Consider the following 26,678-nt stretch of genomic DNA (forward strand, 5'->3'; position numbering starts at 1 on the left):
TGTCTTTTATACTATTTTCATTCCTTTTCATTAATACTTTGCTTCTTTTAAAAATAAAAATACCCCCTAGAAAGTGTCACATAAAAATCTATTACTATTTTAGTCTGAATGCATGTATCAAAAATAACTTGGCATCCATCTATAAGACCAGAGTAATGAGGTAGAGATCAAGTAAGTTTCAAAGAAGCAGGGAAAAAAGAAGAATCGCTTTCTGGGTCCTGGGAGGGCAGGTGGAAGCGGTGCCATTGAGACCCAGGTTCCCTGCACCAAACTGCCATGAGAGGAGTGAGAGGAATAGAGAGGCAAAGAATTTGGAAGAATAATTCGGACCCATTTTTAACAGTAAGACCCAACAATGGCACAAAGCCACCAGTAGGGATCTGGATCCTACCTTAGGGGTAAGGGCACTCAGTGGCCGGCAAGTAGATGAGCAGGGGGAAAAGTTCTTAGTGCCTTCAGGCTGCAACAACAGATGACTTTATCCTGGGTGATTTGTAAACAACGAAATTTATTGCTCATGGTTCTGGAGACTGGGAACTCCTCAGCCCAGACCCTGGTCTCTTCTGACTTAATCAGTTCCCAAAGGCCTCACTTCTCAAGACCATCTCCTTGGTCATCATGTGTTAATGTGGGAATCCAGGGGAAAAAAGCAGTCAGACCACAGCAAGCATGGAATTTGTGTCTGTTGTTGTCATCTACACTCAGGAAGATTAAGACAGAAGGACAAGATATGTGCAAAACCCACACATCCCCTCACATATCCCCAGAAATTCCATTCTCAGCTGGAGAGGAGTAGCAAACACCTGATGATATTCATTTCTTTCTGTAAAAATGCTGTAGCATAAAATAGAAGTCAAGCTGCTACTGTATGTCAGGCCAGGCCAACCGTCCCACGCTTTCTCCCCACTGTGCTCCACACCACTCTGTTCCACTCTGTTCAGTCCACTCTGTTGTAATTTTTTCCACTTGTTTCATTAAAAATTTCTTGTCCTATGCATGCCTGGATGGCACGGCTTATTTAAGGACTGATGCTGACATGCATGTTAAAAAGCACATGCTAGTTTTTTTAAAGTTCAGCCTGTATTTCTATGCAATCATGTTTGCATACGAGTACCCCTAAGTGTGTCCAGATGTAACACGCAAAAAAGTCTTGCACACTGTTCCTCTGAAATGCAATATCTCTTTTAATAACTAAGACTTTGTGGTGCCCTTCTATTCCTTGGGGAAAAACGAACTTACTCTCTGTATATAATATATACTCACATAGATTTATGCAATTGTAATAATATCTTAATTTAAAATAAAATATAAATAAAAGGAAGTAATTTATAAGAAAATATATATTTCCTGCATAGGCAACAGTACACCAGATGAGTCTGCAAAGCTTTCTTCTTTGCACCTGTATCAGAATCACCATGAGCTTGACCTCTCCAGATTTAGAAGGATACCGACAGGTGGTGGTGAAGACTCAAATACTGCAGTTGTGATGTCTCCGGTGACCCATTTTCCAAAATGCTGAACAACTCTTGGTAAAGTTCTGGACAAAATAAACCTGTGTTCGGTTTTTCTTCACTTAGGTAATTTTTCCATCATTACTAAATGTATATTAAAATACTACACAAGTTTTATATATAAATAAAAATGTAACATACATTTTAGGTTCTAGATTCAGACACTATAAAGTCATGTGAATTATTTCATCCACTGCAAGGTAGTTTAATATCCCTGTATTATTAAATATGCAAATAGCATATATATATGCATGCACAAGTATTTATAAAAATATCAGAAAAGATAGACCAACCTATTGAGTGTGAATCTCTGGGTGTTCATACTATAAATGATATTTTAATCTTTTAATTTGTCTATGAGAAATCTGAATTTCAATGTGAAATAATATCTATGTACACATTTATTTACTTTTGTTTTTCTTTTTTTAATGAAAAGCAAACAGAAAACAGCCTTGTGTCTTTTAGGAGAAATATTAGCATCCAGGTAAACAAAAGTGATTGTTTATGGCAAAATTTCAAGTCATGAAACAGGTGAAAGATTTTTGAAGCTTAAGCAATGTATAGGGTAAGTGGGGAGAAGAAACTTCATGCTCACAGGTAATCATCTACGCTTTTGATGTCAAAATCCTGCATACTGTGGAGAAGACAGAGCATGTTCTTAATTTCTTCATCAAATCTCCTCCACTGGGGAGCTGCCAGGGTAAGAATGTGTTCAATCCCCTCCAGTCCTCAGCTGCTGGGCTTCATTGACTGTGACCTTCTATAAAAGTCCAAGTCAGGAAATTTGTTGGGTTAACTGTGGTAAAGGACTGACAAAGTGGAAAGACATTATAAAGAACCGGATTAATGACCGCCCTCTAATGTTACTTACCATTCTTTTTTTTTAAAGTATGCATACAAGCAGACATAATAATCACAATGCTAGAAATATTGGTGGAAAATGAACAGTTGAAACTTCCATATTTACTGCATTTAGGGAAGAGAGACCCCAATAATAGATGATACAGGAAGATGACAAACAATTGCCTAAGAGTCATTTTCAAAATACATTGCTGGAAGTTTTGGGTTTCTTTTGTGTGCACTTATACAAGAAAGGTGAGTTTTCTTCTTATACTAACTCGTTCTCTTTGGCCTTTAAGCCCTTGAGGGACATACTTGAAGAATGAGGAGCAGATTTAAATAAGCCAAGGATGTTAAGAATGCTACATAAAATTGAATTTAGGCCATTCCAAAATATAATTTTTTTATTTTTCATTATTGTAAATTAGTGTTTTCTTTAAAAATGAATTTTTTATCACAGAAACCAATTTCTTGAGTCTTGTACTAAATGTGATGTAGCAAAATACTGTACATAATTAAAAAGAGGCTTGAAGTATTCCTGTCAGCTTGTTTTACAACTTAAAGAGTAAGAAAATAATTTGGTCCTTTTTTTCTTCTAGGGAATAAAAGCCATGTAGTACCTGTCCTGTCCTACAAGAGAATGTTTATTTTATTATGACCCCATGTTTGTTTATCTTTTTCACTAGTAAGGAAGATATTTTTCTTTCTTATTTTCCTTGCTTCTTTTTCTTCACTATTTTTTTTCTTTCTTTTTTTTTTTTTTTTTTTTTTTCTAATTTTCCCCACTCATTTCCTCTTACGTAAGGCAGTTCTGCGTTTTAAATGCTAATTGGCCATTCTGGCTGAGGAATTCCTTGTTAACAGATTTGCCATTTAATCCCAAAGTGTCTTTTGATTTCTTGAGAATGATTAAATGGAAATCCAGCCCTGGTTCAGTATCACAGAAGCCCATGTGTGCTCCCCTGTTGAATTTCATGTCTTGAGCATCCTGCTGGGAAACTCAGGCTGAGATTTTATTGAATTGTGCCCTCCTTATTCAGACACAAAAAATCCTCCAACACACTGATAAAAATGACCCTTTTGCAGTTGTAAAATCCAAAACTATTCCTTTAATTAATTAATACCAAAAAAAAAACCCTGTTTCTGCAAATGAAATGGGATCGTTGGAGGCAAGAAATCACTCTGAATGAAGACCTAGAAATAACATTTCATTTTCTCTTTAGTAATTGCCAAATTGTGACCTTTCCCTCCAGTCCCGTGAAGCCAGCACTCCAGCACTCACATTTAGTACAGTTCATGGAGATGATGGTGGCCAGAGCGACCAGCACGTTAGGAAGAGCAGGCATCTTTGTCCACAGAATCCACCAAGAGTGACTTCCCACTCCCCAGTGCTCATGGCTTCTGTAATAAAGCCGTTATTTCGCTTATGGGAAAATGAAAGCTACAACCTCAAAGTAATTGTTAAGAAATGCTGAAACTTGCAGTATTTCACATCTATTTCAGGTAAAATGACTCAGTTCCTTCATCTTGCTGATATTTTCTCACAAGCCAGGAAGCCTTTTATTCGCAGCCAGTTTAATAGGCAACGGGAAATAGCCCTATTACATAAGTTTATTTATGCTGACACAAAAAACCATGAAAAATCCAAGTCCTAAACTGTAATTTATTCTTGATAAGTAGTAAATCAGCAGGATCCCACTGCCCAAGGAAGGACTTGCAGTTAAACAAGAACTGAAACATAATGAGCCTCATAAATGTTCAGAGAGTTATGGAGCCGTTATTTATACATGAGCTCATTCGACAAACTCTCCTGCTGGTCTGTTCATGATAACCCAGTGTCCCCAAGATACTATAAGACATACAAGAATAATAGTGACCACATTCTAGATAAAGTTCAAGAAAAAAATTTTTTAAATTATATTTTCCTCAGTTTGCCATGTAAGTCTAGTTACTGCTTCCAAATTTTTCTGAACATCTAGGTTAATTTCCCAATTTTGAGACCTTTATTTCTGTTGTTGCTAATATTTTATGTTGAAGGTCAGTTATTGTTTAGATTACATTATATAAAATACAGTTAAACAAAATTTGACTGTTTTTCTCCACCTGAAATAGAAAGTGAGTGACCCTATAAGAGATGGTATAGGATAAGATCATAGTTTTCTTACTAAAAAAGTACACTGTGGTCCAATACAGTTTACAAATAAAATATAGGGATGAGACATGCCAGTGGTATGATGACAAATTGGGCATTTCAGAATTGCTATAGTGGAACATCATTTTGAAACAATCAAAGATGAACTAAAAGAAAGAAGTTTCAAATTTTCACCCCAGAAACTCAATTTTCCAGCCATATAAACTACATTAACTCACATAAGCTTAGTCATATAAACTTTATCAGTAAAAGATGAGACAGAAGTAATTGAATACAGATTCAGTGTCCTTAATCTGAAAATCTATAATCCAAAACTTTTTGAGAACTAACATGATGCCAAGAGTTGAAAATTCCACACCTGACCTTAGATGATAAGTCACAGTCAAACATCAGCACATAACACACAGTGTATTCAATGCCCCAGTGGTGATCATCCTTACTCCATGAGCTGTGTTATATCTTTTTTGTGTATGCCTAGATCCCCCCACGCAAGTACACCCACAAACAGCAGTCAGATAGAACATGGTCCACAGAATGTGCTATTGGCAACTAAATGCCAAAAGAGAGTGTCAAGCTTCTATGTGTCACTGATTTTTTGTTGTTGTTGTTTATTTGCCTATTATTGAAAAATGTCAAAAAGTTTGCAAATACACCCTAGGAGTAATGGTAATATGAAAAGGGGAGGCACTTGAATTTGTAACACAGAAAGTCAAGGTGTGAGGGAAACTGGGCTGCTGAGGGAGACTGAAATATCTTATAGAAGACTATAGCATCGCAACTACCAAAATGTATGACTTGAAGAAACAGAAGAATAAAATAGTGAAGTTTTATGATGCAAATGATGAATAGAAGCAAATGAAAAATAGAAAAATACTGCACAAAACAAAAGAATGAAGAATGCAATTACATTGTTTCCTCTCTCAACTGTGTTTGAAAGAATGCATCCATCAGCACTGCAGTGAACTTGTGCCATTCAATGGAGTCTTGACCAGGCAAAAAACAAGATCTACCAGGATGAACTGAAAATCAAAGGAAACCATGGATATTCAGCAGGCTGGCTGCAGAAATGTAAAGAAAAGATATAGATTAAATTTTTTAATATTTGTAGTGATAAAGCATGTGCTGATTATGAAGCACCAGATTTATTAATTGATGAATTTACCAAGGTCATTCTCATTGGAAATCTGATGTTAGAAGTCTGTAATGCTGAGCACACATCAGTCACTGGGCATTATTGCAGCAGAAAGACGCTGCCTCCAGTTGCTGAGATAACCCTTACCCCGATGAAGGATGGCACGGCATCCTTGGGATGTGCTGAGGCAGCAGGCATACATAAGTGTAAACTTGCTGGGGTAGACAAAACCTGTGTCCTCACTATTTTACAAGTATAGTTCTTACCAGTCCATTATCATGGTGACAAAAAGGCTGGATCACCAGGGACCTCTTTTCTGGTTGATTTCATGGAATTCTCTCCCAGTAGCTTGTGCTCACTGCAGGGAGCCAGGCTGGAAGACAGCAGCACAATGGTATTGTTCAACAGCTGTTCTGCTCATCTTCAGCAGCTCTCATCAAAAATACTTATAGTAGCATGACTTTTCCCCAAAATGTGACTTAGTTAATTCAGCCACATTCCCAGTGTATCCTTACATTAATGGACAGTAAATATTGAAACTGTGTATTGAACAGTGTCCTAACAACAGTAAAAGAAGCTTGAGTGTGTAAGATTTTCAGAGGGAGCTTAGAGGCACGTGCCAACCGAAGGGCACAGTGACTACAATCAGCTGTGCACAAATGCCACGGCCTTTGCCTGGTGACTGTGTTCAGTGGCAGTGGTAAACAAGGTGGGGGCTTTGAAGAACTCCAAATAACAAGTGAGAAAAAATACAAAAAGATACACCTTCAAAGTCCCCAAAGAAGTCCTCAAAGAAGTCATTTTCACATCAGGAATGAGGCTGCTGTTGTTCATTCATTAGCTGGTTGTGAAACAGTTCGAATGGTTCTGAATTGAGATGGTTGTGAAAACAGTGACGAAGATGACCTTGTGCATACTCCAGAAGACTGCTAATAGACAATGTGGTGAAAAAGACTACAGCAATGTGCATTCATAATTGTACAAGAAATGATGTTAGTATATGAAATCAAAGAGAGATAGATGCTAAGATGAAAAGCATTGTTCATGACAGAGATGACTCTGGAGGGAATATTGTAAAAAGCCATCCACCAAAATGCTTTCTCATTGCTATAGCACTTACTTTCTGGTCTTTCAACTGGGTGTGATGTTTTTACCCACATAAAATAAAGTAAAATTAAATTAAATTTAAAAACCCCATGCATAGTAAACTTTTAATCTCAACTCAGAATCTCAGGTGGAAAATGAAGGCTGTGGTTGATGGGTGAAATGGGAGTCACTGTATTAATGGTACCCCATGCTTGTCACTATTGAGTGCTTGTACAAAACAAATATTAAGAAAGATTGCTTACTGGTAGCACATCAATGCAGAGTCCGGGAGGATGGTGATGCCTAGTAAGTCTACATCCACATTAGTGGCTACAGTAGTGAAATGTTTGCCTGTTGAGGGGTCAGTGGACACAAACTTTGGTTTATGCACAAAATTGTTATACATGATATAAATTTATAGGGAAATAAATGTAATATTTAGAGTCATGTCCCCATCCCAATAGGTAATTGCAAATGGGTAAATATTCCAAAATCTGAAAGAAAAAAATACTTCTAGTTTCAAACATTCTTGATAAGGAATACTCAAATTTCACTGAAAGTGCAAGGGTAAAAATTCTAGAGCAAATAATGAAAATTCTAGAGAATGGGAACACTTTTCGAGGAGAGAAATAAAAGAAGCACATAGTGGAGTGACCTGGCAATCATGAGAGAGTCTGAACACCTCAGACAGAATTAGCATATAAACAAGCAAACAAAAAGACAGGGGTGCCAAATCTGAGCTCCTCCTTTTGTTTTTATTTTGTCCAAAAGCTAACCTTGGCTAGGCAGAAAAATTTCGCTGAGGGTATAATGCCAAACCCATGTTTGCTTTTCACCTATACACCCTGCACAGAGCACTGTTCCCAAGCTGATCTCAGCCAGTGTCCTACAGTAAATGTGGCCCTGTCATTTCAGCAGAGAGACAGAGAGAAAACAGGATGCTATTTTTGATTTAATTCTGATTACTGCTACCAAGGCTTCTGCCATAGCTCAGCTTTGTCCACAGATTGTCAAAAAGGCCAAGTGCTACTATGGATTCTGGATAGCTGTATCCCTCAGGCACTGAAGGGGAGGTAAAAGTGGGAGAAGCAAGAAAGGAAAAGGAAATCAGAAAACGGACCCCAGGGCATATTTCATTACAACGGAGCATACTTGATTTGTGATGCAGAGATGCAGGTCTCTTAGATTAGATCCTGGGAACAGGGTCAGGTGCTGAGTCTGGGCATCCTAGAAGGGCATTCTCGGGAGCTCCCCTCACATACCAAGGCAGATTCGATCGTTTTGGGAAAAATGCCCATGATTTACTGAATATGGTGGTTTGATTTGATCTTTTTTTTTTCCTCCCATGCAGAAAAGTTTGCTGGTTATAAGTGGGAATCCAGGATCCTAAGTGTTGGGACACATTCATGTGAAAAAAATTCACCTTCAAAACAAGTGGTGCATGTGAGGCTAGCAGAAACAAGGTCCAATCCAAGGGACACTCCCTGCACATGAGCCAGCTTTGGCTGCTCTTCTTAGGCATCATATGTTGTTTCCAGAACACCCAAGTCTCCCCATCTGGGAAGTGTGAGCCTGTCAGAAAAATCTCTTGAGGTTGATTTGCATGCTTAAGTAGGAACATCCCAATCTTGATGACCTCATTAAAAAGCTTTTGCTTCCTTTAGCTAAAATTTGTATATACTGCCTTTCTCAAGTGGAATATTAACCCAAAGAAACACGCAAAGTTATAAAAACAGATTATACAAACAATTTCTTAAAATACATCTCTTAAAATACATTTTCCTTCCTGGGAAGGGGTTGAAAACAGTGATTTACAGAACTCTATCTCTCTGTCTCTGATGCTGTGTCCCTATCTCTCTTTTGCCTTCTTTTCTTCATTTTGCTCTAGAAAACAATTAATTTTACATTGTATTTTCATATCTTGTCCAAGCTCAAAGAGTACTTGAATGTTGTTGTCCAAGTTTAAAACATTTGTGTAGATGCTATTTCTGTGCAAGGAAGAACCATCACTTTAAATTATTCAATGAACAGCAAAAACTTACCTGATTTAGCTGTTTTTGTCCTCCAGGATGGATGAAGTCTTTGAAGCAATAACCCCCCCCTCCACACACACACACAACATTTTGTCTAATATAAACCACACAAAAATTTAACACAAATAGAAAAATTTATTTTTAAATAAGAGAACTTTCCTTGATAAAAAATCTGAGAGTTTCTTTTAAGAAAATAGCTAAGAGTGAGAAAGAAACTCCTCTGGAAGAACGAGTCTGCCTATCTAGTATCACACATTTATGTCACAAATACACATCTTAGATTCTGGATACTGGGAGAAGAAAATCAGTATGCCTGTCTAGATGTCTAATAGGATGGGACAGAAAGGAAAATTGTGATGTGAGAAATATTTGAGAAGGAAGAACATATTTTTTAACCATCATTAGGAAATGGTAGGGAAAACTTAAAATATAAAGCTCAAGATTTTGTTAGGGGATTTACAAATGAATTTCAGTTTAAAAGCAGGGAAGACATCCTCAAGACTGATTTAAGATAAAAAACAAAAACAACAAAACAAAACAAAAAAAACAACCATCTAGACAAAAGGTACCAGATGAACTTTTTTGGATACTCATGTATAGTCTCAGGCAACCCAATGAGTGGAAACATATGCTGTGTAAAACATGCATGTTTAAGCAGAACACTGGCTGTTCAGAAAGGAATGAATGTGACTTCTAAGATGCTTGGATGTGGGTGTCTTCAGTCTGACTTTCCTTTGTTGGATACTATTTGAGCATATTTCATACATTTTTTGGCCTTATTAATATCCTCTTTTGTGAAGTGTTTCTCAGATAGGTCTTCATTAATTGACCTTTCCAAATCTTCTAAGTATGTTTTACCTAGTGTCTAATTGTCTTACTACTCAGGGAGAGAACTGTATTAAAATATCTATGATAATCAGACTTTTTTTATAAAAACATTTTTAGGCTATATCATGAGGAACATGTAAATATAGAATTTTGTATCTTCTAGCTGATCCTCTTAGGTTCACAAAATGTCTTTAAAATCAACACTAATATATATATTTTTAAATTTTACTTTGTACCTAAAATGAACACTATGCCATTCCACTAGAGCTATACCAGCTCTCTTTGTTACTTTTTTGCATGATGTATCTTTTCCCATCACTTTGGTTTCTACCCTTGATCAACTAAATCTAAATCAAACTAAATCAAAATCAACTCTTTTCCCTTCTACTCGACAATTTCCTATGTTCCATTTGCTATCCTTCACCACCTTCTTTTAGATTTAATATATGTATATTTTTTTGTCTTTTCTTCTGGTACCAGGAATCGAACTCATGACCTTGCGCTTGTCAGGCAGGCGCTTTGCCACTGAGCTAAATCCCCAGCCCCTAGATTTAATATTTTTGATTAATCTAAACTTTACTTCTGCTAGGTTGGTATTTTTGAGTTCTACTATACCATTTCAATGACTTCTTTAGGCAATACAATATGTATTTTTGAATTATTAGAATTATTTTGTATTAATTCTGAACCAACTCTCAATAAAAAACACTTTAAACACTTTAAGTAAACTTGCAATTTCAGTCATCTTATACTACTCTTACAATGTATTTTTATTTGCTCTGCCTCTTAAAAACTATGAAACGGAATTTCCTTTTTCTTTTTGTTTGGACCAGGAATTGAACCCAGGGCCTCACATGTTAAGCATGTAGTCTCTCCTGCTGAGCTACATCCCTAGATTGAGAAATGATTTTCTTATATTGACAACACTCATTTCAATTTCCCCATGTATCCACCCTGCATTTATTCCTTCATCCTTTATTCCTTTTCCTTTGCCTGGAAATATATTTCTGAATATCTTCTTCAGTATTGTGTATGTGCGTGTGTGTGCATGTGTGTGTGTGTGTGTGTGTGTGTGTGTGTGTGCATTTGGGGTAGGAAAAGGGTGAATCCTTATTTTCTTTTAGTCTTATTTTATAACAGGTGTTTTGGTTTTCATTCTTCATGCTAAGAAATCAGGTGCATATTAATGGTCCTTTAATGCTAAAGCATTTTTGTTCCACTATGTACTTGTGAAATACTCATTTCTATTTTACTTTCCAATAGTTTTACAATTTTTGCCTATCTATGATTTTTTCTGTGTAGTTATTCCTTAAAGTTCTATGTTTCTTGAATCTATCACTTAGCATATTTTTAGCAGGATTCAAAAAATTATCTCTTTACATCTATTGCTACTAGTTCATTCTCTCTCCTGGGATTCAATATATGCACATGTTAGGCCTTTTACAATATCTTGCACATTCCTTATGCTCTTTCAACATTATTCATTTGTTTGCTTCTCAGTGCTAAGCATTAGAAAATTTCTTCAGATTCATATTCCTATTTATAAATTCTAGTTTGTTTATATATAATCTAGTATTAAAAACAACTATTGAGTAATTTGTGTTACTTTGTTAGTCTGAAAATTTTTGTTCAATTTTCAGTTGCCACTTGTCTGATGAAATTCTTATTCTTCTCATTTAATATTTTCATCTATGACAGGTAATAATGTCGCAATCTGAATTATGATAGACTTATTTCTACTGTTTACTTTTAAAATCTCAAGCAATTTCAGTTTTTTTCTGATTGAATATAAAATTTTTTCTGAAATATTTAACAAAAAAATTAATATTCTGCTTTAAATTATGTATGTTACAGAAAAGTACGTAGTCTTTTTCTTCTAACCTTTGGGAAAATCTGTTAGTTATGTGTTGGTTTTACACAAATATGTGTGTTTCTGAATGTGTAAACATCTGAAAATCAGGGAAAAGACTGGGCTCTACATTTCAGTGCATGTGGTATCAAACAGTGATACCTGGGAAACAATTGATGTATGTTGGTCATCTGTATAAGAAACAGAAGCAATGATGTGTGTGGGGGGGGGAGGGGTCTTTGAAGGTGCTGCCCAATGTGTTGTAGTTCAGTGCAAAACATTAGCAAATCTGAAAACTTAGGTCAGCCTGCTAAAGACCCAAGGAGACATTTGTGTTTCCCTTGAGATTGGAGACAGAATTTCCTCTTGTTTAGGGGACCTCAGACATTTTCTTTTAAGGCCTTCACTGGATTGAATGAGGCCTATAACATTATAGAGGCTAATCTGTGAAGTCTACTGATTTAAATGTTAGTCTCATCTAACAAAATTTATCTTCACAGAAATATCCAGATTAGTGTTTGACCAAATATCTTGATACTGTGGTCTATCCAAATTGACACCTAAAATTAACCATCACGTTCGACCCATCAGTCAAGACCAGGGCAAAATTAGCTAGGAGAACATTCCCTGGCTCCACAGGAAATCACTGTTTTTTTCACAAGTGCAGACACGGGGCACCTGGTAATGTTTATAGATCTTAAGGGCAGAGAAACTAATACTGAGTTGTGTTTATTATTGTGTACAGTTGATATGCATTTGAATATTTTGTTAGTTACTATATAACTAGCAAGACACACACTCAAACACTGCAGTGAATACAGTGGCATTTTTTCAAAATCCCCTCCAAAGCCCATGGACACAATTCGTGCGTTTATTGGAAACCCCGCTCCTTGTTCTTCCAGTCATCCACCTCAGCACTGCCCCACTCACATTTATGATCTCTCTGGAGAGTCAGACTGTGACTGATCACCAGCCCAACTGCCTCACTGCAGTTCAGAAAACTCCAGCTCCAAGCCCAAAATTCCTCAGAGAACTCCTCACATTTGGAGCCACATTGTAGGTCAACACTCTTTGCCCTTTGTTCAGCTCTTTTCCTGGTCTCCTTGTGGTTCTTTTCTCTGGAACCCTTCTTACCAATGTAGTGCATGTGTCTTAGGTGTATATCCCTGAGAAATAGAGTCATGCATGCAAAATGATTCTCGATGCATTTTCTCAGCAATAATACCTGTAAGGGAATGACAGCACAAAAACATTGATTGTGATGCAAATCCTATGAGGAACTGGGAGCTGGGGCAGCTTTTCAGAGTGGTCCTGAACTGAAGCTAAGGTCCTTCAGACTTGGTATCTCCACTCCGAGAGCAGTCACTGGATGCAGGCTGCTCTTGACAGGGGCCCTAACTTTGGGTGGGGTTGCTCTTTCTCAACACAGGGAAATCTTAGAAAGAGACTCCGCTTTGTGCCACTGTCAGGCAGCACTCTCCACAGGTGGAGGGATAAGTCCTTGGTCCCAATGGAGGACTGAGACAGCAAACTGTAGCATTCACTGCACCACTCATCTCTGTCTCCAAGTTTATTTCCTGATACCAAGAGTGGTCTGAGGATGCAGATGTGATTTTGGACCTGACCGCAGGGGACAGGAACCTGCCACTTGTCCTGTGCATGCATAGAAACCACTGTTATGCAGCAGCGGCCAACTCTTTAAACTTTCACTACCATAAAACTTTCACAGAGAGGGACTACTCATGGAAGGAGATGTGTTGGCTGCTGAAATATATCCACGGAGAGTGCAATCATAAATATAAGGATTTGGGAGGTTGGTAGCTGTTGCTAAGCACCAATAATTTGTTAAAAGAGAGAATGTCAGGCTTGGGGAGATTAATTACTAATTCAGGCAAAATATGAAAGCGAGAGAATTTCCTTGATATGGTTTCTCTATAGCTAGAAGGCAAATAGAGCAGAGAACTAGGCTCAGGATTTAATTTTAAGAGTAATAAAGCTACAGAGATAGTTTTCAGCCCTGCCAGGCCCTATATGCAAATGTGAGTGCCCAAACAGGAAATTAGAAAGATCTTGAGACTTGGGATTAGAATACCTGGGAGTGCACAGTTCACAACTTTGAACACCTGTGTTCCATTTAACCTGCCTGCCCCTCTTAAGCACCACCCTTCCTTACTTATAAATCATGCAGGAGCTTCAGAGGAGGCAAGTGCTTTACAAGTTGCTCCCATTTTAATGTTCACCCCACTGCCTTGTATTCTGAATGTACTGGATTATGTGTTGCAGAATATGAAGTAGGATGAGGTAAAGTTCTTGAAGATACACCCCTTATAAGATACAGGATGGGTCAGCCTGGATATATTGTCAATGCACTGGCAGGATGGATTCTGGAAACTGGGAAAAGCAGTGGAAATGGAATGTAAATGCAGAGTTGCCATGGCAGGTGATAAGTAAATAGGAGCTATCTCTTAGTTGCTCCTATATGGTATAACTGACACATAAATAGGATTTTATGTGGCAGGGACAAACGCGACAAAAGGTCTGCACAAATAGACAGGCAAGAGCTCCTACCCACCATGAGTGACCTGCCCAGAACCTCTGCCAGGGCCCGACCTGTGATTGACAGAGACTAATTTCCAGCTCTCAGTAAGGTATCATTATTTGAGGAGAATGACCAGGGACTTGGTGACATGTTTGGGTATAAGCTATCCCTTGGAAGGTTCAGTGATTCATTTGGACCAAAGTCAGCCTACATTCCAGATATTAATTTTCCTGTCCTACTCAAAGGGCATTGGCTAACCAATTATCAGGATTTTTGGAGTGTTTGGTTCACCAACAAGGGACCAATTTCACAACAAAGAAGACCATGCCTGTGAGTCCTACTTCACACAAAACACCCAGAAGCTATGGATGCCATAGAATACAAGGTAGCCTCTCACAGATATAAGTAAGTGTTCAGCTCAAAGATAATGATAACAGAGAGTGCCACCTCTTAGTACATGGCACTTACCGTAAATCCCCATATTCTATAGAGTGCTGTGTTCCCAGAAGACAGAGACCATATTTCCAGGAAGTAAGTGGGGTTGCTTTCTTTACTCCAAATGCTTTATAAGGGAGATTTGTGCTCTCTATTTCCTCACTTTTGGCTCTGTGGCTCTAGAGATAATGATTCCATGAGGAAGAATACTTGATCCCTAGGACACAGCAACAGTCCTATGAACTTCACGTCCAGCAGATGCAGGGTTACTGTAGATGCCTACTGAGGGACCAGCAGGGAGACAAAGGAGTCCCTGAGCTAGCAGAAGTCACTTATCCTCACCAGCAGGAGGAGGAAAGGCTGTTTCTGCCAAGAGAGGACAGAGTGTGTATGTCAGGCAATCAGATACCTTCTTGGGTTTCTCTTGGTGCTCCTATCCAACCATACAAAGGAAGGTAGAACATCCATAGCCTGTGGTAGATGTTGAAACCAGGCTTCAAATCTCTGGGGATGAAGGTCTAAGCCACTCTACCAGGCAAGGTGGCCAGATCAGTGTTGGTAACTGAGAGTAAGAGGAAACTTGAATAGGTGGTGGAAGACAAGCTAAAAATTATCACCGAAACCTGGAGATCCACACACAATATTTTCCCAAGAAGTTTCCCCAAGACAAGACCAGGAAGAATCTTGAGGTCTCCTCAGACAGGGCAAACACTAAAACACAAGAAGATTCCTGCAATGCAGAATGGACCACTCTGGTGCAGTGGTGGCAGGATCATCAACTACTGGTAGCCAACACTCAAGTCCCTCAAAGCGTCTGCTCTTCTGCCCAGGAAGCTGCCTACTCAGGTTTCATGCCTTTCCAATTTGTGGGCTCTGGCTAGTGGTCCTCTGATTGGGGATTCAAAAGTTCCTTCCTTCAATGCAGGACAACTTCAAAGACCCCTTGCATTTTTCTCTATTCAGCTAAGGCCTGTTATCTCTCAATGGTAAGTCAGTTTCTTGCTCTCTCCAATCCTGTTGGTTCATCTCTAAAGAGCCCTTTCCAAAAAAACCTCTGCAAGCAACTGGTCATTTCCATGAAACCCAACCAGCAAGCAGACACATGTGGAGCTAGAGGACCGGTTAGCCTGCTTCTGTCCCTGTGACTCAGGTCAAGGAGAGGAAAAAGCCGATGACTAGGTTCTTTATCTGTAAAAATAGCAAAAAGCCTTGACCTAATGAACTGCTGGGTTTCTGTCCACAAAAAAACACTAAGTCTTAATACTTTACTTACAATAATGTTAATAAACTAATTATTTTCTCTGACAAAGAATTTGTATGATATGGAGTATGATTTCATAAGATAGATGCCTAATTCTAGGGATTGATCTAATATATATGTGTATTTACTGACAAGAGCACTGAAGAAATAATATTTATAGCTTACAATAAGGCCATAACAAACTTTGGAAAGCACAATAGATCAAATTTCCTACCATAGGGTCAAGAGTATTGTCTTCCTTAAAGAATATACTTTGTCATTAACTGAAATTTCTTAGAACACCATGTTCACAGTGGTAACAAGGTTCTGTAAAGCATAGAAATTCTCTTGTATTATGAATTTGGGGCTTTTACTAGATACCTCTTGAACATAGATAAAATAAACAGTGTGTCTTCTCTATTCTTCAATTCATTTCCTTTTATTCATTTTGTGAATGGCTACTATCCAAAGATCTCTTTCCACAGTTGTATGTATTCATGTTTTTAAAACTGTGTTTTTCCCCAGGATGCTAAATTTTAAAAGATAACTCATATCATTTCTCTGATCTTGCTGCCCTTTGCAGGCACTCTGAAATTAATGATTTCTACTGAGTTTGTTAACAAATTTGCCAACCTCTAATTCTGCCAGCTAATGTGACTTTTGCTAATACTGCACATACAAACACTAAACACGCCCTTGCCCCAGTGATCAGTATGACACTGCATGTTTAACACTACCCAATTGAAATTCATTACATAGATAGACTTCTGCATAAACCAAATTATTTTTGCAAAGAAATAATCACTTAATGATGAGAATGAATGATGTTCCCTTGGGAGGTTGAGGCAGGAGGATCACAAGTTTGAGTTCCACCAGGGCAACTTAGTGAGATCCCATCTCAAAGTAAAAAATAAAAGTACTAGAAATGTATTTCAGTGTGAAACTTCTGGATTCAATCCCTAGTACCAAAAATAAGTCCACGAAAGCTATGCTGGCTTAATAAGATCATAGTCAATGCCACTGCAGAGTTCTCTTTAGGAAACTCCAATGTGAAGTTGTGATATAGTCAAGTCATCATCTAAAAAAACTGACAACTTTCACAGAAAAGTTTAATTTGCTCCATAGACACAGGATGCTATTTTGAAAACAAAGAAACAAGCACAAACATTTTGTTATATACTTGCAGTGTTAAATTCCTAGCCTAAGCATTCCATCCTGCTAGATCTCAACAGTGGAAGGCAAGGTGCTAAGACAGGACCGACAGGAAGAGGAGCATCTGGGCCACCTCACCCTCTTACCCACCTCTGACCAGTCAAGCCCAGGTTCTCAGCCCAGGACTGTGGCCCTGTCCCACTCATCCTCAGTGAGATTCTGCCGTACCTATGAAAATCTGGTATCTCCCTGTCACTGTTCTCTCAAACACTTATAAATCTATACAGCATATCACAGACATAAGGGTCATGAAAGTGCTGTTGTACATTCCTCATTAGTTTCCTGATGCTCCAAAGATAAAGGACAATCCTAGTTTAATGATGTACGGACTCTGCTTTTTTTTCTTAGACTCATCTTCAATTCATTTTTCAACCCAGACCACCCTATGCACAGGTCCATTCAAGCTGTACTGACTTTGTTGTCCAATTATCAAGCACGCTTCACCTCTTATGAATTCATCCATTGCGTCTCCTCTGTGAAATACATTGTGCTTCCAACTTTTTATCCAGTGGAACTGCTCCCTGTGTTCTCCTTTAGATACATTTCTATTAAAATACCTCAACAATAAATCGATCTGATTCCTTTGTACTTCTGTAAACTTGTTGGGGACAGGTCCCCTGTGGTGTCCCCAGAGCCTAGAACAAGAAAGTTGTGAATTTCTCAGTGAATGGAGATACTATCACATCAGCTTTCTCTCCAGTTGATTTGGAAAATTATTATTAGAACTTGGAAGACTTACAGAAATTCTGGTGAGAAGAAACTCTTGTTTCTATGATCTTTTAACTATAGCAATATCCAACAATTTCTATTATTAGAAAGTGATTCCAAATTGCTAGAATTCAAAAAATCTAAATTTCACAAATAACAGTCTTCTTGGAAAATCCTTGATATTCTCAGTACGAAATCAGTTCCCACAAATTCTAGCATTATTTATGTAGAATGTAACTGGCTATTTTCTTGGAGTTGGTCATATAAATTGTTTTAATTTTAGACAAGATAACCAACAGGAAGTAGTCATGAAGTAAGAATGAGACCTTTTCTCTTCTGCCAGTAGAGGCCCTATCTGCATAGAGAGAAAGCAACAGGAGCAACATAGAAAACTTTCTGCCTCAAATGCAAAGCAATAAAAATAAAATGGCAGTAGAAGAATTTGTTTTGAGAGACCTTAGGCAGTGAAGAATCATTACCATCTCACAAGCCAGTCTCCTGGGATCTTTGGAAGGCAAGCATCTAGTGTAGTTGTATATCTACACTGCCTGCTATTATCCTGGCTTCTCCACAGAAGTGTCTCATTTAGCTCATAAAATGAAGTTAAAAAACTATAAATAGAATTGTGTGTCCATTTAAAACTCTTTATAAACTTGCTTGCTCAAATTCATATCTATTAGAAAGAATTTAAATATATATAATTATTTCCCATTTTTCCAAGATATTTCTAAAGGACTTTAACCCACTATACAAATTATGATAGTTAATTTTCAAATAAAAATGTCCATAATGTTCTATGTAAAAGCTTTCGATCCAAATTTAAGTTATCCTGAATATAATAATAAAAGTATACCAATCTAGGAATTGTAAAAGATTTATGTTACAGCTACTGAGGTAGAAGACTACCGCATGTAAAGAGACTTTTACTTTGAATTATTTTTGCAGTGCTTGGGACAGAACCCAGGGCCTTGGGTATGTCAGGCAAATGCTCTAGCATTGAGAGCTAAGACATAAGGTTTTTAATGTTTAAGAAAAATGTTTAGAAACATCCCGCATTCTGCAGAATTTAAAGCAGGAATTCACTTGACCCAGCTGGAGCACCTTCTGATTCCCTGTTCAGATAGCAGAGAACTTTCTGGACAGTGGTCTGTCCCTGCCATGGTGACACAGCCTCCTTCCAGAGCACCTCCTCCCAGGTGCACACCAGCCTCCATCTCCTAACTGGCTGCTTCCTTCTTATTACTTATGGGTAAACAACACAAGAAAAATATTAGGTAGACCTTGAATCTTTCCATCCTAAAGCACAAAGTCAAAGCACAGATACCTACTTTTCATCTCTTTCCCTGAAACCTGCTCTGATTCAGTTGAGCTCCTCAACACTGCAGGAGCCCCTGACTTCAAGGGTACTCCAGTCCTGGGTGCCACTCTTCTGCCCAAACCCCAACGTGGCACTCAGCCATAAATGGGAAAGTGAGGATTGTTTGTTCTTTTCACTCCTTTCCTGAAACTCCTCCTTACCAACTCTTGATGCTGTTTCATACACAGGAAAGAGGCTGAAGGGCTGTGAAAAGAAGCTGATACTTTCTCTAGTTACAGATGAGTACTTTTTTCACCTCCTGTCAAAATTTTTATGGTAGTAGTGGCTCTTCAAGACCCCTCTTCAGGGCATGTCTTTGATCCCTTCTAAGACCTTCCTGGATGTTGAACCAGATGACAATATAAAGATTCCAGGCAATATTCCAGGTGAGAATTTCAGAACTGTATATGCTATTGGTCTTATAGGTTGTATGGTAATGACACAGAAGCACCACTCAATGGGGTAGAGCTGTGGTTTGAATGGGTCCTCCAGTGTTCATACGATGGAAACAGGATCCCCAACATAGTAATATTGAAGGATGGGAACTTTAAAGAGTGGCTAGGTCAGGAGGGTTCTGTGCTCATAAGTGGATTAATGCTGTAATCACAAGAGTGGGATACTTATCACCAGGGCAGAGTACTTATCATAGGAATGGGCTTCTGAAAGAATGAGCTTGTGCCTTTGCCTTTTCTTGTGTGTGCTCTTGCCTTTCCATCTCCCACGATGTGATGGCACAGTCAGAATGACATCACCAGAGCAGGTTACACTACACACCTTGAGGTTAGACACCAGAGACTTGGCAAGTGTAAGTAATAAATCTCAATTCTTTATAAATGACCAAGTCTTGGATATTTTTGTAGTAATGGCAAAAATAAAGATGGAAAGGTCCTGAGTTCGATTCCTGGTACCAAATAAAAATAATTAAAAATAAAGATGGGTATGCTTTAGACAAAGAGGAAAATGATATTTAATTAAAATTTAGAATTCGTAAGTCCCTCTTTTCAGGTACAATTTAAAGTAAATTCATGAGGGTGGGCCCCCAGCACACGGGGAGCCTCAGGCGGGGAGCGCCGGTCTTTTGGGGTCTTCGGACCGGCGACTCACTCCCGACCTCATCGTTCCCCGAAGGAGGGCTTCCAGCGCACAGGGAGCCGCGGATGGGTAGCGCCAGTCTTCAGGCTGGCTAGCTTCCTGCCTGGTGGCTCCCGGAGGGTGGGCCCTAAGCGCATGGGGAGCCTCGGGCAGGGAGCGCTGGTCTTTGGACCGGCGACTCACTCCCAGCCTTGTCGTTCCCCGGAAGGAGGGCTTCCAGCGCACAGGGAGCCGTGGGTGGGTAGCGCCAGTCTTCCGGCTGGCTAGCTTCCTGCCTGGTGGCTCCCAGAGGGTTGGCCCCCAGCGCATGGGGAGCCATGCGGCAGCGAGAGCTATTGCGCGCCGGCCCTTAGGCCGGCCGCTGCCGCTCAATTGAGATCTATCATGACACAGAGAAACAGTGACACAATTGGCCCACCATGCACCGACTGCAGTTGCCCACCCACGGATGTGTGTGAATCATTGAAACTTTGAACAACCCCTGGGAATACATGCCATACAATGGGCCACTCTTGCTCTTGCCATTGGGAACCAGAAAGGTCCAGAGCCAGCGGAGGAGCAGCTGCTGAACAAGGACTCAGAGAACATGGGAATGCAGACTAAACCCATGGAGTCAGAGGTCCAGTGGACTGGGTTCACGAGAGCCGCTAGCAAGCTGTAAACCAGGAGGACCTTGCACAACACCTGCAGAGACTCATTGGAAGCCATTCTTCCCCTGACAGTACAGGCTGTGGTGGAGCTCTGGAGAAGTCTGCAGCAGGATTCCTGCTGCCTGTGCTGACAGTTGGGGAGAGGACACTAACTGGTTGTGGGGTCCCAAAGCAATGGGAAGCTGGAGAGAAAAAGCTACAAAGAATGGCTTTCACCCCAGATAGCTCACTTGAGATGTTAGTAAGAATTGCCTCCTCAGCATTCTATAGTGATGATGAGGAGGAGGCCAAGGAGAGAAAACAAAGAGACCGAGAAAAAGCAGCTGCTTTTGCTGCACCACGAAGAGAAACAGATCCCAGGTCTGATTCCCGGGGCTCCAAGAAGAACTCGACAACTGCAGTCATCTGCTACCACTGTTAAAAGCCAGGCCACCTCAAGAGGAACTGCCCTAAGAGGCCCCACGGGCCATGCCCTGGATGCAAAGGAGACCACTGGAGATCGGTCTGCCCTCTGAGGTGGAGTCCCCAGAGCTCAGACCCATGCTACCAGTTAGTCCAACAGGAATGAGAGGGCTTGGGGCATGGTCTGCCTTCTCCCTCTGGCCAGACCGTCATCTCCATCGAGGAGTCCTGGGTAATCATGACTATGGAGGAACAAGAAAACAGCCTGTTGCTAGACATAGGTGCAAGTCTCTCGGTCCTTCTTTTCAATCCTGGCCTTCCTTCCAGCCATCATACCTCAGTGAAAGGAGTCACTGGCGAGGAGGTAATATGCTATTTTTGACAACCCTTAGGCTGTAACTACTTATTAGATCCTTCTTGCATATCTCTGTCTTCCTGAGAAACCACTTTGAAGATACCACCATGTATTACAGAAGCCATTGATATTTTCCTAATCTATCCACAACTGTGTAAAGTTTGTAATATTCCTATCCTATTTCATAAATGGATGTATGTTTATTATTATGTATTTCCTACAACAACCATTGAGAATAGTTAATGATTTTTCAATAGGTCACTCATGTATAGCTCTATTTATTTTTTTTAGAAGCCACTTTGAAGATACCAAAGTATAGCACAACAACTCTTGATAATCTCCTACCTCTTTTGTCTCTAACTCACTATTATTTGTCTATTTGTTTTCCTGAGAAACTATTTTGTAGATAATAATATGTAAAACGATAACCATTGATAATTTCCTACCATTTTGTCTGTAATTTGCTAAGTCCCCCCATTATTATGTTATCCTTCTTTTACTCTTTAAAATAAAAAAAAAATAATAAAATAAAGTAAATTCCTGGTAATATTTTAAATATATGTTCTGTTATCAAATATCTATCAGGGATCATCATACTGTAACTCTTCATTTTTGTTATTGAAAAACAAATGATGCTGCCATTTCGTGCCCTGAACATATTAAAAAGTATCTGTATGTAAAAATAAAACGTTCTCTGGAAAATAAAAATATATATCAAAGCCTAAGACATGTACAACATGTACTCTAAAACATTTTAGATGATGCTGTCACCAAGATCAAGACCCATATATTTATGTTTTCTGTCCTTTGTCTTCAGTAAGTGTGTCAAAGTCAATCGTATTTTGTTATTCTGGTTTGAGACTCATAAGTAATTATTTTGGAAAAATTTCAAATAAATATTTAAGTTGATTATTCTTATCTCCTTGCTACATTACATTTAAAGAGCAGCAGGCTGCCAAGTCACTAGTTCCAGTGAGTTTGTCCCGAACCACAGAGCATTCCAGGCTGCATACTGTAAACATTAACAGAGTTGCTCTGGACAATGAGCTGTCCTAACACAAATGACCTGAATTATCCAGTCTAGATGTTCTTATAATAGCAACTTGTCTTACAACCTGTTTGCAGGAAGTCACTGCTTCAATAACACATAAAAATATCCTTATAGACTACCTCTTAATTATGCAGAATGCTAAGATTGTGGGGAAAAATATCATCTTTCACTTAAAGGTCTTATGGCATAGAGGCAGAAGATGTAATTTAGTAGCATATATAATTTAGTAATAGAATGTGTAATTTTAGCATCATATTTATGTATGATGACAAGCTTGGTCAAGGTCCAATCTCAAATGTTAAGAAAATTCGATTTCAAAATTATGTTGAATTTTACTTGTCAAAACTCTTCTCTATTCCCTTACAATAAGGTTACTAAAAATTGACCTCACTTGAATAAAAGAAAAATAAGGCATTGTTCCTTATTAAAAGCCTCCATTCCCACCCCTAGTCCTTGAGTTATTCAAGCATGTTAAAGGCACCAAACTTCCTCGAAGCCCTATTTCTCATTGACATATATTTCAAGTTAGCTCGTAGAATGGCTGTTTCCAAAAATAATCCATCTGTCTAGTTGGTTCTTCTCCGAATGCACACCCTAAGCTTGGAGCTCCTCAGGCTGCTTCTCTGTGGGCCCTTTCTTACCCACACATCAGTGACTTCAGTTGCTCTTTGTTATCATCCCCATGCCCAGATTTATTATTTGCAGCCTTGATATTGCTCTTGTGCTTCAGGGATGTGAATTCATCTCCACCCTTGAAATTTACTACCTCCCAAACTGAGCTTCTATGAAGTGTTCTTCTTCAACTGTCTTTATGGTCATCCTCCATCTACCCTACTGACTAGTCAAAAAGTTTTGTTTCTCCCCTCCCCTTGTTTTTATTTCATATCAAAATAATAATCAAAACATCAATTTACATACTAAACACTTTTTCTACCTGAAAATTTTATTCATATACTTCACATACAAAACAATTTACACATGTAGTGTGTACGCACTAGTCAGTGTTATTTAATATATATTCACAAAATTGGAAACCACTGCCACAATTAATTTCTGAACATTTTTCATTACTTCAAAAAGAAACACATACCCAATAGCTGTCGCTTCCATTTCTTACCTACTTTCCAGCACCAGGCACACACTATTCTACTGTTCTCTATAAAGTATTTGTTAAATATTTTATATAAGTAGAATAATACAGTATGTGGTCTTTTGAGACTGATTTCTTTCACTCAGCATATTTTCAAAATTCATCTGTGTTCTAGCATGTATAAGCACTTCATTGTTTTATTGCTTAATAATATTCTATTGTATGAATATTTCTCCACTTATCAGCTAATGGAAATATATACTCTATCCACTTTTTGGAAGAATACCATTACAAATGTTCTTGCACAAATTTGTATGTAGACAAAGGGTTTCATTTCTTTTAGATGTACACCTAGGTGCAGATCTGCTGAGTCATGTTGTAAATCTATTTTTAACATTTGGAGAAACCGCTAAACTATTTTGCTAGGAACTGTATACCATTTTACACTTCTAGCAGTCAATAAATGTTTAAGTCTCTAAATCCTTGCCAACATTTGTGATTATCTATTTTGTGATATTTTTCATTGGAGCCAACTCTCGTTATTATCTGATCTTATTAAAGCCATTCTAGTAAACATGAAGTGGTATCTTCCTGTGATTTTTAATGTGCAATTTTTTGATGGCCAATGATGTCCAACATGTTTCCAGGTTCTTATTAATCATTGTGAATCTCCTTTGGAGAAATGTATGTGTACATCCTATTTTTATACTGGACCATTTGACATTTTTGGCTAAATTTTAAGAGTTCTTTCTATAATTGTACAAGTCTCATACATATGCTTTGAAAATATCATCTCCCATTTGGGGGATTGTCTTTTTACTTTCTTGATGGGAGCCTGTCAAGCACAAATCTGTAGTGATTTTGATGGCCTAATTTACCTTTATTTTGTCTGTGCTTTTAGTGTCTTACTTTAGTAGTCTATTCCTGAACCGAGGCTATGAAGACTTGCTACATTTTCTCTTCTAGAAGTTTTATTATGTTAACTCTTACATTGAGGCCTACTGATTTTGAGTTAGATTTTTGTGTATGTTGTGAGTTTCAAATATTCATTTTCAATTAAATGGTCACTTCAGCTGTCTAATCTAATCACATTTCTGGCCTACATGGCCACATGAATCTCCTTGTTGTCCCCTTTATTTTCAGTCTGGGGCCTTTCTAATACTGTATTTTGAAACAAGTGGTCTTTGGAAAATAAACACTTAGCCACGTCACTCTTTATAGAGAACATACTTTCAGTCATGCAGAGTATGTCTCGGGCCTTAGAAATACAAAATTAAAAAGAGAAGAACTCTAGTCACATATATCTTATAGCTTGTTTTTGTCTACCTACACAGTTTATTTTAAATATTGATATGTGACTATTCTTCAAGATTTCAGAATAAAAAAGAAAATTTCTTTCCTAAACTATAAGTAAAAAGAACTTTATTTTTTCTTTTTCATTGTTTTTTATTCATGTATGTATTGAAAAACCATGTGAAATGATTATTCCTAAATCTAACCTATCAATAACTTATAAGTATACACACAACTACACAGACATATGAATACAGAACACAATAAGCTTATGAATTTTTCTTTACATTTTTTTACATTTCTTTACATTTTTTTCTTTACATAGAGCACAAATTACAAAATAAATGTGACATGAAAATAATGAGAGGTGATTTTGCCTTTTGAGCAGAATAGCAGGGCTGTGCAGGGTGGCATATGCCTGTAATCCTAGTACGTGAGAGGCTGAGGAAGAAGGATTACTGTGAGTTCAAGGCCAGCCTGGGCGACATAAGCAAACTCAAGGCTAGTCTGGACTACATAGTGAGACCCTGACTCAAAAAACAAACAAACAAACAATGAATAAGAATTAAAGCAATGTATATAAACCAAATATTATGAAAGTTTGAAAGACATTTTTATAAAATCAGAAAGAAATATTGACCTATTGTTGTTTTTACCTCATTTCATGTGTCTTTAGCCATTCATTAAATTGTGACTTGAGCCTTTTGTCATATCCTAAAGAGATTATACTACATAATTCATGAATAAATTTAAATACTCTATTTTCATAGTACTTAAATCTTGGTTTCCATCCAAGAAGTGATTGCAAGATTTACGTAATGACTTGATACATAAAACATTCTTACTGTAGATCGCAGGCATGCAAGACAGCTATGGGATGGAACAAAAAGATGGATTTTTAAAACCTTACTGGAACAAACATTGCATTATGAACAATATGCAATTTTCTCCTGGGAACTTACCCCTGAAACAGAAGCCTGTTCATTATGGCCTCAAAGCAGCCATGAGAATATACAGGTTGAGGGGCCAATGACATATGCATGAATAGCCAGAGTGTTAGTGGGATCTGACCCTGAATGATCTTCCATATGAATCCGCTGTTTTCCGAAGGGAGCCACATGAGGTTTACAGCTGACATTTTACTTAATTCATGTTGCTGTCCATCTTAACCACTTAGTACATATGAGTTATTTTGTGAAATAATAGAAAGGGAAGAATTGTGGATTAGTGGTTATAGCTGGGAGATTGAAAGTCAGAAGTCTGCGGACAGGTCTAACAATGGGCTTTTTGTGTAACAGTTGGCAGGTTCTTGACTTTAGCAATTACATTTACCACTCTCTGAGAGTGAACTATATTAATTTTCTTCTTTTCTAGTATTTGGGAGTAAAGTTCACTCATTAAAGCTATCAATATTTACTGAGCACTTACTATATAAAAAACACAGACCCACCATGCTGGTTTATATATTCTAGAGAGAAAAATCTCTCTTTGTACTTTGATATTCAGACGTTTTGACTGAAACAACTCAGTAATGAAATCCTTTTGGAATTTTAATAGTTCCAATTTGGAAAAACCCATGAATGGAATGATGGTTTGGCAGGCGCCCTCTTCAGCAGTTTCTGTGAGTCTCCAGAATTCCACTAATGCTTATATTAGATTATGCAAAAGCTGGGTTTGCAGCACTGTAGACCTGATTGGTATAACTGGGCATGAAAAGAAACTCACTCTAACTTCATTTAACTCTGACGGTCCCAACATACTAAATAAAGTTGCAAGTATTGCCTTGCAAGTATTGTGGGTAAATGACACAAGGCCTGGAATGG

The sequence above is a fragment of the Chinchilla lanigera genome, unplaced genomic scaffold (assembly GCF_000276665.1).
Source record: "Chinchilla lanigera isolate Chin_1 unplaced genomic scaffold, ChiLan1.0 scaffold00061, whole genome shotgun sequence".
Classification (NCBI taxonomy): Eukaryota; Metazoa; Chordata; class Mammalia; order Rodentia; family Chinchillidae; genus Chinchilla; species Chinchilla lanigera.